Source organism: Python bivittatus, unplaced genomic scaffold, assembly GCF_059951505.1.
Source record: "Python bivittatus isolate LINGU-HERP-01145 unplaced genomic scaffold, Pbiv_v1 ctg000330_np1212, whole genome shotgun sequence".
Taxonomy (NCBI): domain Eukaryota; kingdom Metazoa; phylum Chordata; class Lepidosauria; order Squamata; family Pythonidae; genus Python; species Python bivittatus.
In genome coordinates, this window is record NW_028277058.1 from 42,540,974 (window position 1) to 42,552,981 (window position 12,008).

The following is a 12,008-nucleotide window of genomic DNA, read 5'->3' on the forward strand; positions in this document are numbered from 1 at the left end:
GCAGGGATTTCCCCCTTCCACTGTTTCATATCATAATGTAATCTTGGGGGGCTGGGGGGCAGAATACAATACCTGACATAATCTAGAATTTGTCACTCCTTTATTGAACCGGATTCTCTGAGGTGTTTAACAGTTAATTTTGATCTCACTATACAATGGATGAGTTCAGAAGACAGTTCCCTGTGTGGAAGGACAAATTGGTTGGCCCTTTTCCCATGTCGAAATGGACATATGTATCTCACTTCAGAGGTCCCATCAGTGGATTTCAAGAAGAGAGAGAAAAGTAACTCTCTTTCCACATTAATTATCTTGTTGTTCAATATTTACTTGTCCCAAGTAAGGGATTTTTTACTTGAGTTTTTATGACAAATTTAATGTTGCTCAGAATACAGTGTTTTCAGATTCATTTTGAGTTTGAGTTTAGCCAGTCTAGATGCGGGGGCTGCCCTTCTATGATGAATCCTATTATTAAAACATTGTCAGAATCAGAATCTTATGCCAGGTAATTGGTTCATTTATCTTACTTCATATCCATGGTGGCTATATACATCATGGTTTCACAGAAGCTTCTTCAAACTTTACCTAGGAATACCAGAGATAGATCCTGGAGCATTTTGCATACACAGCAAATGTCTCTCACTGAGCTTCTGTTAGTCTTCAATGTAAAATAATCTTTTGAAATCAGATCCAATCAAAACAAGATTCAAGCACCACTTAATAAATATCCTTACTAATTAATCAACTCAATCTATTTCTTCAGATTAAATCAGCAGGCCAGTTAAGCAGACAGATGCACTAGGGTGATTTTTAAATGACTTGTGATGGAATGGAATTATGAAGGCCAGGCTCAGAGAGATAAACATTTTCTTAGCTCGCCGGAGGAGCGTGGGAGCAACAAGAGGATGAGACTGGCACCTCCCTGAGGAATTCACAGTGTTGTGGCTGGCTGACTTGGGAGCTGGGATTTAAGTCTGGGAAGATTCTTGCTAGAGGTTGTAGCTAATAAACATTGCTGAACTGAATCTGCAATCTTCCCCTCTGGGAAGATTGATGTCAGGCCTAGCCCAAGAAACTCCAAGAGACAATGCAGATTCAGTTCAGCAATGTTTATTAGCTACAACCTCTAGCAAGAATCTTCCCAGACTTAAATCCCAGCTCCCAAGTCAGCCAGCCACAACACTGTGAATTCCTCAGGGAGGTGCCAGTCTCATCCTCTTGTTGCTCCCACGCTCCTCCGGCGAGCTAAGAAAATGTTTATCTCTCTGAGCCTGGCCTTCATAATTCCATTCCATCACATGACTTTAGAATAAAAGGCTGTATTATAACTGAAGTTTATTTGTTTTATTTTGAATGAAGACAAAAATAATGCATTCAATTCAACTGTCTCCTAGAACGTAAAGGAGATTGTTGCTAGCCTGTACAATTATAATCAAAGCAGTGGGTACTGCAGCATAACAAAGAACTAGAAGCAATGAACAGAATGGGAAAGAGCTCAGTTCTGAGATTTTCAGCACGAAGCAAAGGCTGCTCATTATCCTTGCTGGATTCATTAGGTCTTATTGAATAACCAACATAGAAAACTCTCAGAATAACAGCAGATGATCACAGCACATTATCACCTACTGCTCACATAGATAGATTGAGTTCACGCATCATACTAAATCACAGTTTGTTTCAATCACAGTTGGAACAACCAGATTGGGGAGGTTCACCCAACATATTAAATCAAAACTGAATCAATTGTCTTATTACAATGTCTGAAGCCAGCGACATGCGTGTACATCATTTCCATTAGTCTCATGATTATTATCAAAGAAATGTCACAATTTTACTCCACAGCTTTTCTTTGTGTGCTTCTCTGTGATTTTAATAGCATTTAACTTCAATATTTTTCTGCAAAGTTAGAGAGTCTTGGGTAAATTGGCAAAATCATCTGCATAGAATAAATGCCATCAATATTCTTGGCATGCACCTGCTCTTGAAGAATTTGCTTGGTCAGTAAGAACAGCTACAGTGCCTTCCTTATTAGTTCCCATGCCTTGCAAAGCCAGACTTAAAGTAGGCTATTCCATCTGGAAGTGGGCTTTTTCAGCTCCTGTTTTGGAGAATTCCTCACTGCATAATGTCTAACTTCAACACTTGGTTTTATCTTCCCTGCTTTCATTTAGTTCTCAGTCTTCTGACTGATTTATTGAAGGCTTAAATGTATGCACTGCATTTTTAAAATCATAGTTTTAAACACAGAATATATTTTTAGTTCTGATTGGGTAGAGAGTATTATATTCCTTTGATCATTTAATACACTTATGGAAAAATGTAAAAGGAATGCTTGTGATAACACCAGAGATACGTTGGTTGGGTACATGAATTTACTACTTTAACACTGCTGTTAACCAGAGCAGCAGCCAAACCTTTAATTGACTTGGTATCTTTGGACCTCTCATCTGACAGCAACTCCACAGAAAATCATTACAAACTGTCTGAATCCTGTAATCAAACAACTCCGCCAAAGAAAGAAAATAACCTACACCCCAGCAAGCCCACATGTCCTTCTATTCTAAAACAGCCCAAATTGATTCCATCTTGTTCAGTTTCAGATAATGACAATCTGTTTCATACTGTACTATCTGAGGGTCTAGATCAGAAAAGAGGACAAAAGGAAATTGCTGTTCCAAGAGTATATCCTAACCAAGATCTCCAGCTTGCAAATCCAGTCAGGCCCAGAGATAGCACATTAATTGATAAAGTTTCTGTCTGCTAATGATTCCCATTCTGATGAAAATATCAATACAACAACATCAGTATGTCTTCTTGCACTAGACAAGAACATTCAAATGCTACCAATTGACTCTCTTCTAAGGCTCCAGGTTACATAAAAGCCATCTCTTAGAATATTGCTGGGTGGGACAATAAATTGGTGGATACCTGTTTTGATGAGTACCTGTCAGAATTTAACATCATCTTACTACAGGGGACATGGTGCCTGGATATTTCTTCTCCTTCCTTGCCAGGATTTTGCTCATATACCATCCCAGCCGCTACATTGGGTCTGTATGAAAGAGCAAGTGGTGAGTTATCAAGTTTGATCTCAGCTGATCTGAAGGGAACTATACAACAAAGAGACTGGTCAGACAGTGATTATATCCAGGTAGTCTAGATAGATAGCAAATATTTTGAGTTAATTCTTTGCATTAATGTCTAATTCCCAACAGGACAGAACCTAGATCTGTGGCTCAAGGCCTGGTCCTCCCTGCAAACCCTTTTGGAGAGAGCTGAGCAAATATTACCAAATGCAAATATCCTACTGGGTGGTGATTTTAACACCAGAATTGGCAAAGATATCAGCAGTTATGTTAGGAAGACACAGTTTAGTCCAGAGGATGAATGGTATTTGCCCTGGTCCTCCATGGACAAATTTCTGAACAAACAAGCGGGTTCCTTGTTGAATCTGGCCTTTAGGTATAAGCTATACAGTCTCCATGGCTCCAGCTTTGACAGTTCTAATGGGCATTACCTTTCTAAGATCATTTGGAGCCAGCATCATTGATTACATCTTGATTTCTTCTGCATTCATTTCCCAGGTGACCTCCTTTGATGCCCACAACAGAGCAGAGAGTGATCATCTACCCTTGGTTCTGATCCTTTTGGCTTATAACTGCCCCATCCCTGGTGCGGCACCATAATCTTGATGGCATCACCCAGCTTAAATATCATTCCAGATGGAGCCCTAACCTTAGCAAGAAAATCACTGCTTTTTAAAATACTTCACAGATGCTGAATCAAAGGCATCTTGCATTGCAAACCAATTTCAATGTATATCACATTTTTAGTTCAATAAATAGTGTGCTAAGCTCCCAGCTTACCACTACCTGTCATCCTAGTAGGAACAATACAAGGAAGAGATGGTATGACCAAGACAATAGAAACAAAAGACAAGCTCTGAGAAAGCTACAGAGGAGAGTTAGAGAGGAAAGGACAGATTCCTCAGTTCAGTTATTGATCCAGTTTCGATCCCAATACAAGGAATGATTAAAGACTAAGAAGTTATCCTACTATGGGGATCAATGGAGGGAACTTGGCCACAGCTTAATTCAGAAAAAAATGAGAAGAAATTTTGGGAATTGGTAGCTAATGGTATTTCCACATACAGCACCATGACCCATGCGTGTATCTCAGCACAAAGGTGGACCCAATATTTTTCCTTTATTTACAGCTGCCCATATACTGAGCCAATAATGGTCTCTATCAAACTAAGCATACTACCAGAGTGGGCAGCTGTCTCAAAATCTAAGCAGCTGACTTCAACCATGGCCCATGGAAAAGCTCCTGGAGAGGATATGATTCCTCCAGAGGTATATAAAATGAATGATTCCTGGTGGGTCCCCATCATGACTAGACTCTTCTCAGAAATAGATAAAACAAGTGTTGTACCTCCCCATTGGAAGCAAAGTATAATATACCCAATCTTTAAAAGGGCAACTGGCAGGAACCTGCCAATTATCATCCAATTAATCCACTAGACACTTCTTTTAAGCTCTATGCCAGATATCTTCTGAATAAATTAGAAGATTGGGAGGAAGAAACAAAACTCCTTCATTTAGAACAGGCAGGGTTTCGAAAAGGACATAGCACAACTGTGCCACTTTGAGGGCCCTTATTAAGAAATATACCAAGGGGCATGCAAAACAACTCTATGTCATTTTTATTGATCTTATCTTTGCCTTTGATTCCATTGACAGGTCTTGGTTATGGGAGAAATTAGCTAGGACAGATATTCATAAGTGTCTTCTTAAACTACTGATTGAACAACATACCGACATTACAGCTAGAGTAAGAATGTCAGACCCTATCTTGTTGGAGAGAGGAGTTAAACAGGGCTGTTTACTTGCTCCCTTCTTATTTAACTTCTATATTCATGATATTGTAGTGGCCATGAAGTTACAAAGTTTTTTTCCCCCTCTTGCTTAATGGACAGAAAATTTCAATATTAATGTATGCTGATGACATGGCTCTTATTTCCTGTACCGCGATTGACTTTAGATTACTTGGTCATACTAGCTGCTTACTGTGAAAGGGAAAAACCAAAGATAAATTATAATAAAACACAGGTAGCAGTTTTTGGCAAAAGTAATATTAGACACAGATGGACAGTTAATGCCCAACAAATAGAGCAATGTCCCTCTTTTAAAATCTGGGCATCACCTTTCATAAGTCCCTTTTATGGAAAACACATTTATCTACTGTCTTAGCAACTGCCCAGCATACAGAGGGTGCTATTCTGACATTTTTCTATTCTAAAGGAGGGCAACTGGTAGCCCCTGCACTTAAAATATTCCAAGGCAAGGTGATAGCCCAGATGTTGTATGAGGCTGAGATCTGGGGGTGAGATGAGAAGGTCATTACCCAACTGGAAGTAGTTCAAAGCAACTTCATAAGGAAGATCTTGGGCTTCCCCCAGGACACCCCCACTGCCTATTTAAGGATGGAGATAAGGCTATCTTCCATCACCATTAGAATACATCTTGCATTGCAAGGGCACTATAACAAACTAGAAAGCCTTCAAGAATCCCATCATGCCAACTCTGTTTTCTCCATTACACAGCTGGGAATCAGTGGACTAAACTTTTGTCACCCATTCTACAAATGGATTCCCTACCACCTTTGGGGGAACTTAGATCTTGGAATAGAGGAAATATTAGAGATAGGCTTTTTGAAAGGGATGCCAATAAAGATGCCACTGGAGTACAATCATCCAAATTTTCATCTTGGTGTCATCATTATAAGAAACCTAAAAGCCTCTCCCAGTACCTGGTTGATGTAACCAGGGCTTCACTGAGAAGGGTTTTAACATCCCTTCACCTGCAGACCATGCCCCCAGCATATCTTGAAGGGAGATTTTGTAAGCTCCCTATCAAAAAATGCCTCTGTCCTTGTGGAGTTGGTCAAGTGGAGGACGTTATCCATTATGTCCTCCACTGCCCCATTTACAATGAGATCAAGGCCAAATTATTAATGGCAAGTGAACTCAAAGGCTCTGACTTTGAAAAATTGAACTATCTTCTTGCAGATATGTTCCCAACTGTCAGCAACCAAGTTGCTACTTTTGCTCTGCTGTCATTTAAACTTAGAAATTCTTAAATTCTTAGCTGTAGCTTTGGCTTTATTTTGCTGTAACCTTTTTACATCTAATACTTATTTTATTACATTATTTTATAATCTCACTATCTTATTATTATTTTATTGTATTTTTTGGCATGCCATATGTTATGACCTGCAGTTACAACAATAAACTTGTTTACTTACTTACTTTTGTATGTAGACCATGCCAAATTATTGACTGGGAACCCAAACAATTTGCAGCAAATGTTAGATAGATTGCCTGATGCAACAAGGAGTATGGATCTGAAAATGAATGTATCAAAGACCAAGGTATTTGTCTTCAAAAGAAAAATGAAGTAAGCAATTGCAGGTTATACATAAATGGTGAAAATCTAGAACAATCAGATAAATGTACCTTGGTAAAATTATTACAAAAGATGGGGAAATGGATGGATTTTTTTAAGACATGCAAATTCTGGTAGAAAAATAATGGTTGGATAGTAGTCTTTTGTGAGGAATGAATGTTTATTAAAAGAACCAAAAACAGCAGTGTATGAAAGCGTGCTTCCATCCAGTATATGTCAGGAGAAACATAAAAGTGAGATGAAAGAAGTGGGAATCGGTAACATAAGATAATGGGGCAGAATAAGAGAAGAATAGGATCAAGAATGAATCGGTGATGAATGAATGTAGACTGAATATAAAAGTGTGTGACAAATACAAAAGAAGTATGTTGAAGTGGTTTGGTTATACAGAGAAGATTAACAGGGACTGAATCAGAGAATAAATATAGGAAGAAAGTAAATGGCTTGAGAGGAAAGGTAAGACCAGATCATGTTTGATGGAGTTGAGTTGATGAGGTCTTCAAAAGGAGAGAGCTGAAAGATTTAAAGAACAAAAGGCAATGTATGAACTGGTTGTGGTAGAAGCCAGGTTGGTTTGCAAGGACAGACAGTTACCAAAAGGAATAGTGCATGGTGTTTGTGTAAACTAGATTTAGCTGTATTTCATACCTCTTATTTCATGCCTTCAGTTTTTGTTTTTTTTTGCCTGCTATTTTTTACTCCTTTTCTGCCCTTTGCATCATTTATACTGAAAAGGTATGGTGTGATGTGTAAGTATGCAAATGTACACAGGTATGCATTTTTAAAATTTATTCTTATTCTATTTCATTGATCTATTTATAACCATTTTTTCCTCCAGGAACTCAAGGTAGTGTACATAGATTATCTTATCAGCTTCTCTGTTTCTTAAATAGAAAAGTGGGATAAAATATTTTAAATAAATAGTGAATAAATATTTATTCCAGAGTTGGCTTAGTATCAACATTAAGCTGACCTGTCTGTAGTAACACAGCTCCTCGTTGTCCCTATCTTCAGAAAGGGGGGGGGGAGTTTGCTTTTCTCCAGCCTCTTTGAGTACTATGCCTCAAAAATCCCAGAAAGTGGCTCTGAAATGACCTCACCAAGCTCCATCAAGGCTCTCACATGTAGTTGGTGATCCTGAGATTTAAACACATTCATGGCAACCAAGTGCTCTCTAACCATCTCTAATTACTTCGGTTGCCACTCTGTCCTTTTGTCAATCATTCAGCTTAGAACACAGTTTCCCTCTGGGGAGGAGACAAAAATAAAGTAGAGTTGTGGCTGTCATTAGATGCTGTTGGCTTAATGCTAAAGCCAACTTAAGCTGGTCTAAGTCATGGATTGGAGATGAAATGAAGGTAATGAGGACATGGCAGAAAAATGATGTCGCAAAGGCATGTTTATACTGTGATAGGTACAAGTGAGGAAAGGCTCTGATAATATTTCTTCAAATATTGTCTTCCGGAACAACTGATTAGCATTCTGAATGGTTTGATCACCATCTTTTTCTCCACTGTATAATGGATGAAACAGAATCTCATTAGCAAAACTTCAGTAGGTTTACAAACACCATTAACAGCTCCGTCTTCTCATCTAACACCTTCCTTTAAGAATTTCAAGGAGCTTTGATGATAAGTAATTACGTTACTGCATAGCACCCATGAAAGGGGGAGCTCTGGTTTTACCTGTTTATATTGCCATTGTGATTAAGGGAGGGGGAAATCATCATGCCATATGTCACATCATGTTTTCCATTTACCAGTCTCTCACAGCCAGATTGGTGCTAATAATAATATACATATTAATCCCGCGTTATCCACATGTCTACAATATGTTATTCATAGTAATAGAAGTTTTGTTTCTATCATCCCCTGTAAAGCTCTTATTTTTAAAATGATCTTGATCCTGAGCAAGTCATCTTGCTCTTAGGCCACCCTGTGTGGTTCCTATACAAAGGCGCCATCACTTCTTCGAATGCTTTGGCTCTGAACAAGAAGCTATATTCCTCTGTGTACAATATAGTTGTAATTCCAACTGAATGCAGTGAGACATTTCCTGTGCATGCTCTTGAGGTCTAAGTTAGGATATACTCCCACAGTTCAAATAAAATGCTTGAAGAGGAAAATTAAATGCAAAGATTCCAGTAGCAGAAGAACATTTTTGATAATCCACTCCCACTTCTAATTTAGACTTTACATTTATTAGACTATGTAAAGAATTTATTCAAGTGGTGTTATAACTGGGCAACTTTCTTGCAGCTATATGGCTCTAAACTTCCATTCATCCACAACCAACTGGTATTCTCCAGATTTGTAAGGACAACAAATGCCAGAATTTGTCAGCCAGAATTCCCAGTTGCTAGCCATACGGGCTGGGAATTCTGGGAAATGCAGTCCCAGCACATCTGGAAAGTTCCAGGTTAAAGAAACTTGAGTTTTCTCATTGTACAAAGTTGAACTAGAAGAGATGGAGAATTTAAATGGGTTCATTTGCAAATAAGACCGCATGTAATGTCTGTATGACAGGACAAAGAAAAGAATACGCAGAGGGGGAGAGAGTCATTGTGATGATATACAACGTATTTCCACTCAAGAAAGAACCATAGGTTGCCTATGTAGAAATCTACAATATTAGAACTGACTTGAGGAGGAGAGAAGCAGATAGAATAAAGTCAATTCAGAGAAGTAGAAAAGCACAGGGGGACACAATTGCTTTAAAAAGCAGTTTGTTTTGATTTTCGACAAGCAACGATTTCCCTGTCTACTTCCCCTCCCCCACCTCCCCAAACTTTGAAAAAGGTATATAATGTGATTTTGCCATGAAAGAAAGTTCCTAAAATCTTACTTTCACTGTATAACTTTCCATCTCCAACACAGCTTATCTGTAAAAGGAAAGTGGTGACGATGCATAATTTTATCTCTGACTTGTGCTTCAAATGGCTTTTAGATTAGGAATACAAAGCAACATGAAGGTAAAGGTAAAGGAAAAGCCTTGTGAAGAAGGCAGTGGCAAATCAGTTCCAAACTGCTGGCAAGAAAACTACATAGATGGATCCCTGAAGTCAGCAGGGGATATACTCAGCTCAGAGACTTGACTTTAATCAATCACCTCCCGTTGTGTTCCCTTTACATCCAGGACCTCAGAAATGGATTATTTGCTTAACCAGTGGCTAGGAGCAGAGAGAGTGCTAGGAAGCATAGCTCTTCTTTATTTTTATTTAAAAAAAAAAAAAACCCCTCTGGTGCATGCAAGAAGAAGCACAAATTATAAATGTGTTTTTTCCAGTTAATATTTTCTTTATATATTATAAAACCATGGGGAGAGTAGAGGTGAACCAGTGTTTGCCTTTTTACAGAAACTGCTTCAAAATTGCAAATGCAATCTGCTGATGTTATTTAATTCTGTTTAAAAGCCCACGGTCCCACTACTTTTGTATTTGAGAATAAACCTCACTGAATTCAGCTGGACTTACATCTGTATACACATTATAGGCTTGCAATGCTCAGTAATTTATCCAAACATTTTTATTTTATTTATTGGTGGATTTCTGTGTATTTGAACAGTCAAGGCAGCAGACAGCGATAAAAATACAGTGTATAAAGCTTAAGAAAACAAATACAATTAAAATAAAAGCAAAAATTAAACTAAAAAATTAAAATAATTAAAAGTTAACAGCTTGGCAAAATAGGTGTTTTTTACCACCTTCTTAAGGGTGGGAGCCCAACACACCTCCTTGAGAAGGCATTTTCAGAGCTTGGGAGCCACACAGAATAAGACCATTTCCTGTATATCCAAAAGCTGAGGTTCTGGCCAGGAAATGGGGGGGGGGTCCTTCAGAGAGATTCATAGCTGGACAGACAGTCCCACAGATAATCAAGCCTTAAGCCACTTCAGTTGTTCCTGGTAAGCAATTGGTAGCTAATGGAGATCTTTTAAAATAAACATCTTCTGATCCCTGGATCTTGCAATGGAAAATAGCTTGGCTAACACAGACACTTTTCAAGAGTAGCTCATGTTAAGTACATTGTAGCAGTTAAGACAGTCGTAACAAAGATGTGAATAACTCTTATTAAGTCTGACTGGCTCATAACTTTGCAAATGAGCTTCTCACAACACCTGCCGCCTGAAAGTCTAGTGGATGCTGGAGGTCAAGAAGCACTCCCTAAACTGCAAACCTGCTCTTTCTGGGGAGTGTTTCTTGTTTAAAGAAGCAGAAATCTTAGACACACTGATCTGGAAATAAGCCATCCTGAATCTAATGAGACTCACTTCTCATCCAAATAGCACCTTTTTCAATGCATGCCTTTGATTACTTTTGAGTAGGCATACAGGCAAGGGTGGCAGTGCAACCAATTCCTCTGATTATTTTGGAAGGGTCTATAACCCTTCTGGGGGGCTCAGGGTCTGATGTATATTTGGCCCTTCAGAATTGCAATGTAGCCCTTGAAGCCTTTTCAGAATTGGGCTGAAAAGGGCTCTCTGTCCCTGTGTTGTCTGATAACTTTCTACCTCTCCTTGACTATACCCTTGACACTCCTCCATCTGCTGCTCTGAACCCCTCCTTTGACATGATTTGGAATTCATACATGTCTCTGACCGTTCCAACAAGTCAGGCTCCCAGTTCAGTTTAAAAAGCCTTGTGCTTTCTGTGCAGGGATCCTTCAAATTCTCTCCCTAAAGCTTGAGGGAAAACTTGAAGAAATCACAATGCTGAGTTAAACCATTCAGATCTCATAATTTGTTTTTCACACAGAAAGACCTCCTTCCTCTGGGCTAAATGGCTGGGTTCCTGGTACTTAGAGGACTGTCTTCTCCTACCTATAAAATCATCCCAAGAAAGACTACTAGAAGTTCCTCACTCGTGATGTGAGGGGGGCTGAGGTTAGGAAATGCTAACCATGGTCATGGACATGGTCATGGTTTTATGGAATAGCCTTCTCTTGCTGGCTCCTCCTCTAATGTCTTTGCAGAATATGACAAAGACTGGGCTGTTCCAGAAAGTATTTGGTGACTAATTTTTCCCATAGCTATTATTTTATCCTTATGGTTGTGGGTTTTAATAGTTTATTACTTAATATAATTATGTTTAGACTTTACTCATTATTTTAATTAGTTTATTGATTGTCAGTGTTTTTATTATTAATGTTTAGTGGCTAATTATACGTTTCGGTGAGTCTTGGCAGATTTGGTGATAAAGAAACATAATTAGTTACTTAATTGATTAAGTAAGCAACAAATAAAAGACTGTACATTTGAGTTGTCTATTCAACATCCCTCAGATATGGCTCATCCTTTTTTTCTATTCCTTCACTGGTCCACTCCTTAACTATTTCTTCTCTTGCTTGCTATGCAGGTGTCTTAATGAGGTAGAAGAATAGACAACTGATGGAAAAAGAGAAGGAATGGCAGAAGTCCTGATTGCTGTAGACACTTTGATTCCTTAAAAGGACGCGTTATCTTCAGACAAAATTGGCAACTGTGTTATAAATGGCCTGCCTTCTAAAAAATCTCTGGCAAGTTGATCAAGTTCCCATTGAAAGAAAG

General features: G+C 38.6%; 1 protein-coding gene across 2 annotated transcripts in view; it reads right to left on the minus strand.

Annotated features, from left to right (window-relative positions):
* The window catches only part of CHST11 (carbohydrate sulfotransferase 11), a 181,421-nt gene that overhangs the window by 114,867 nt on the left and 54,546 nt on the right, over positions 1-12,008 (minus strand). The gene's annotated exons all lie outside the window — the stretch shown is intronic.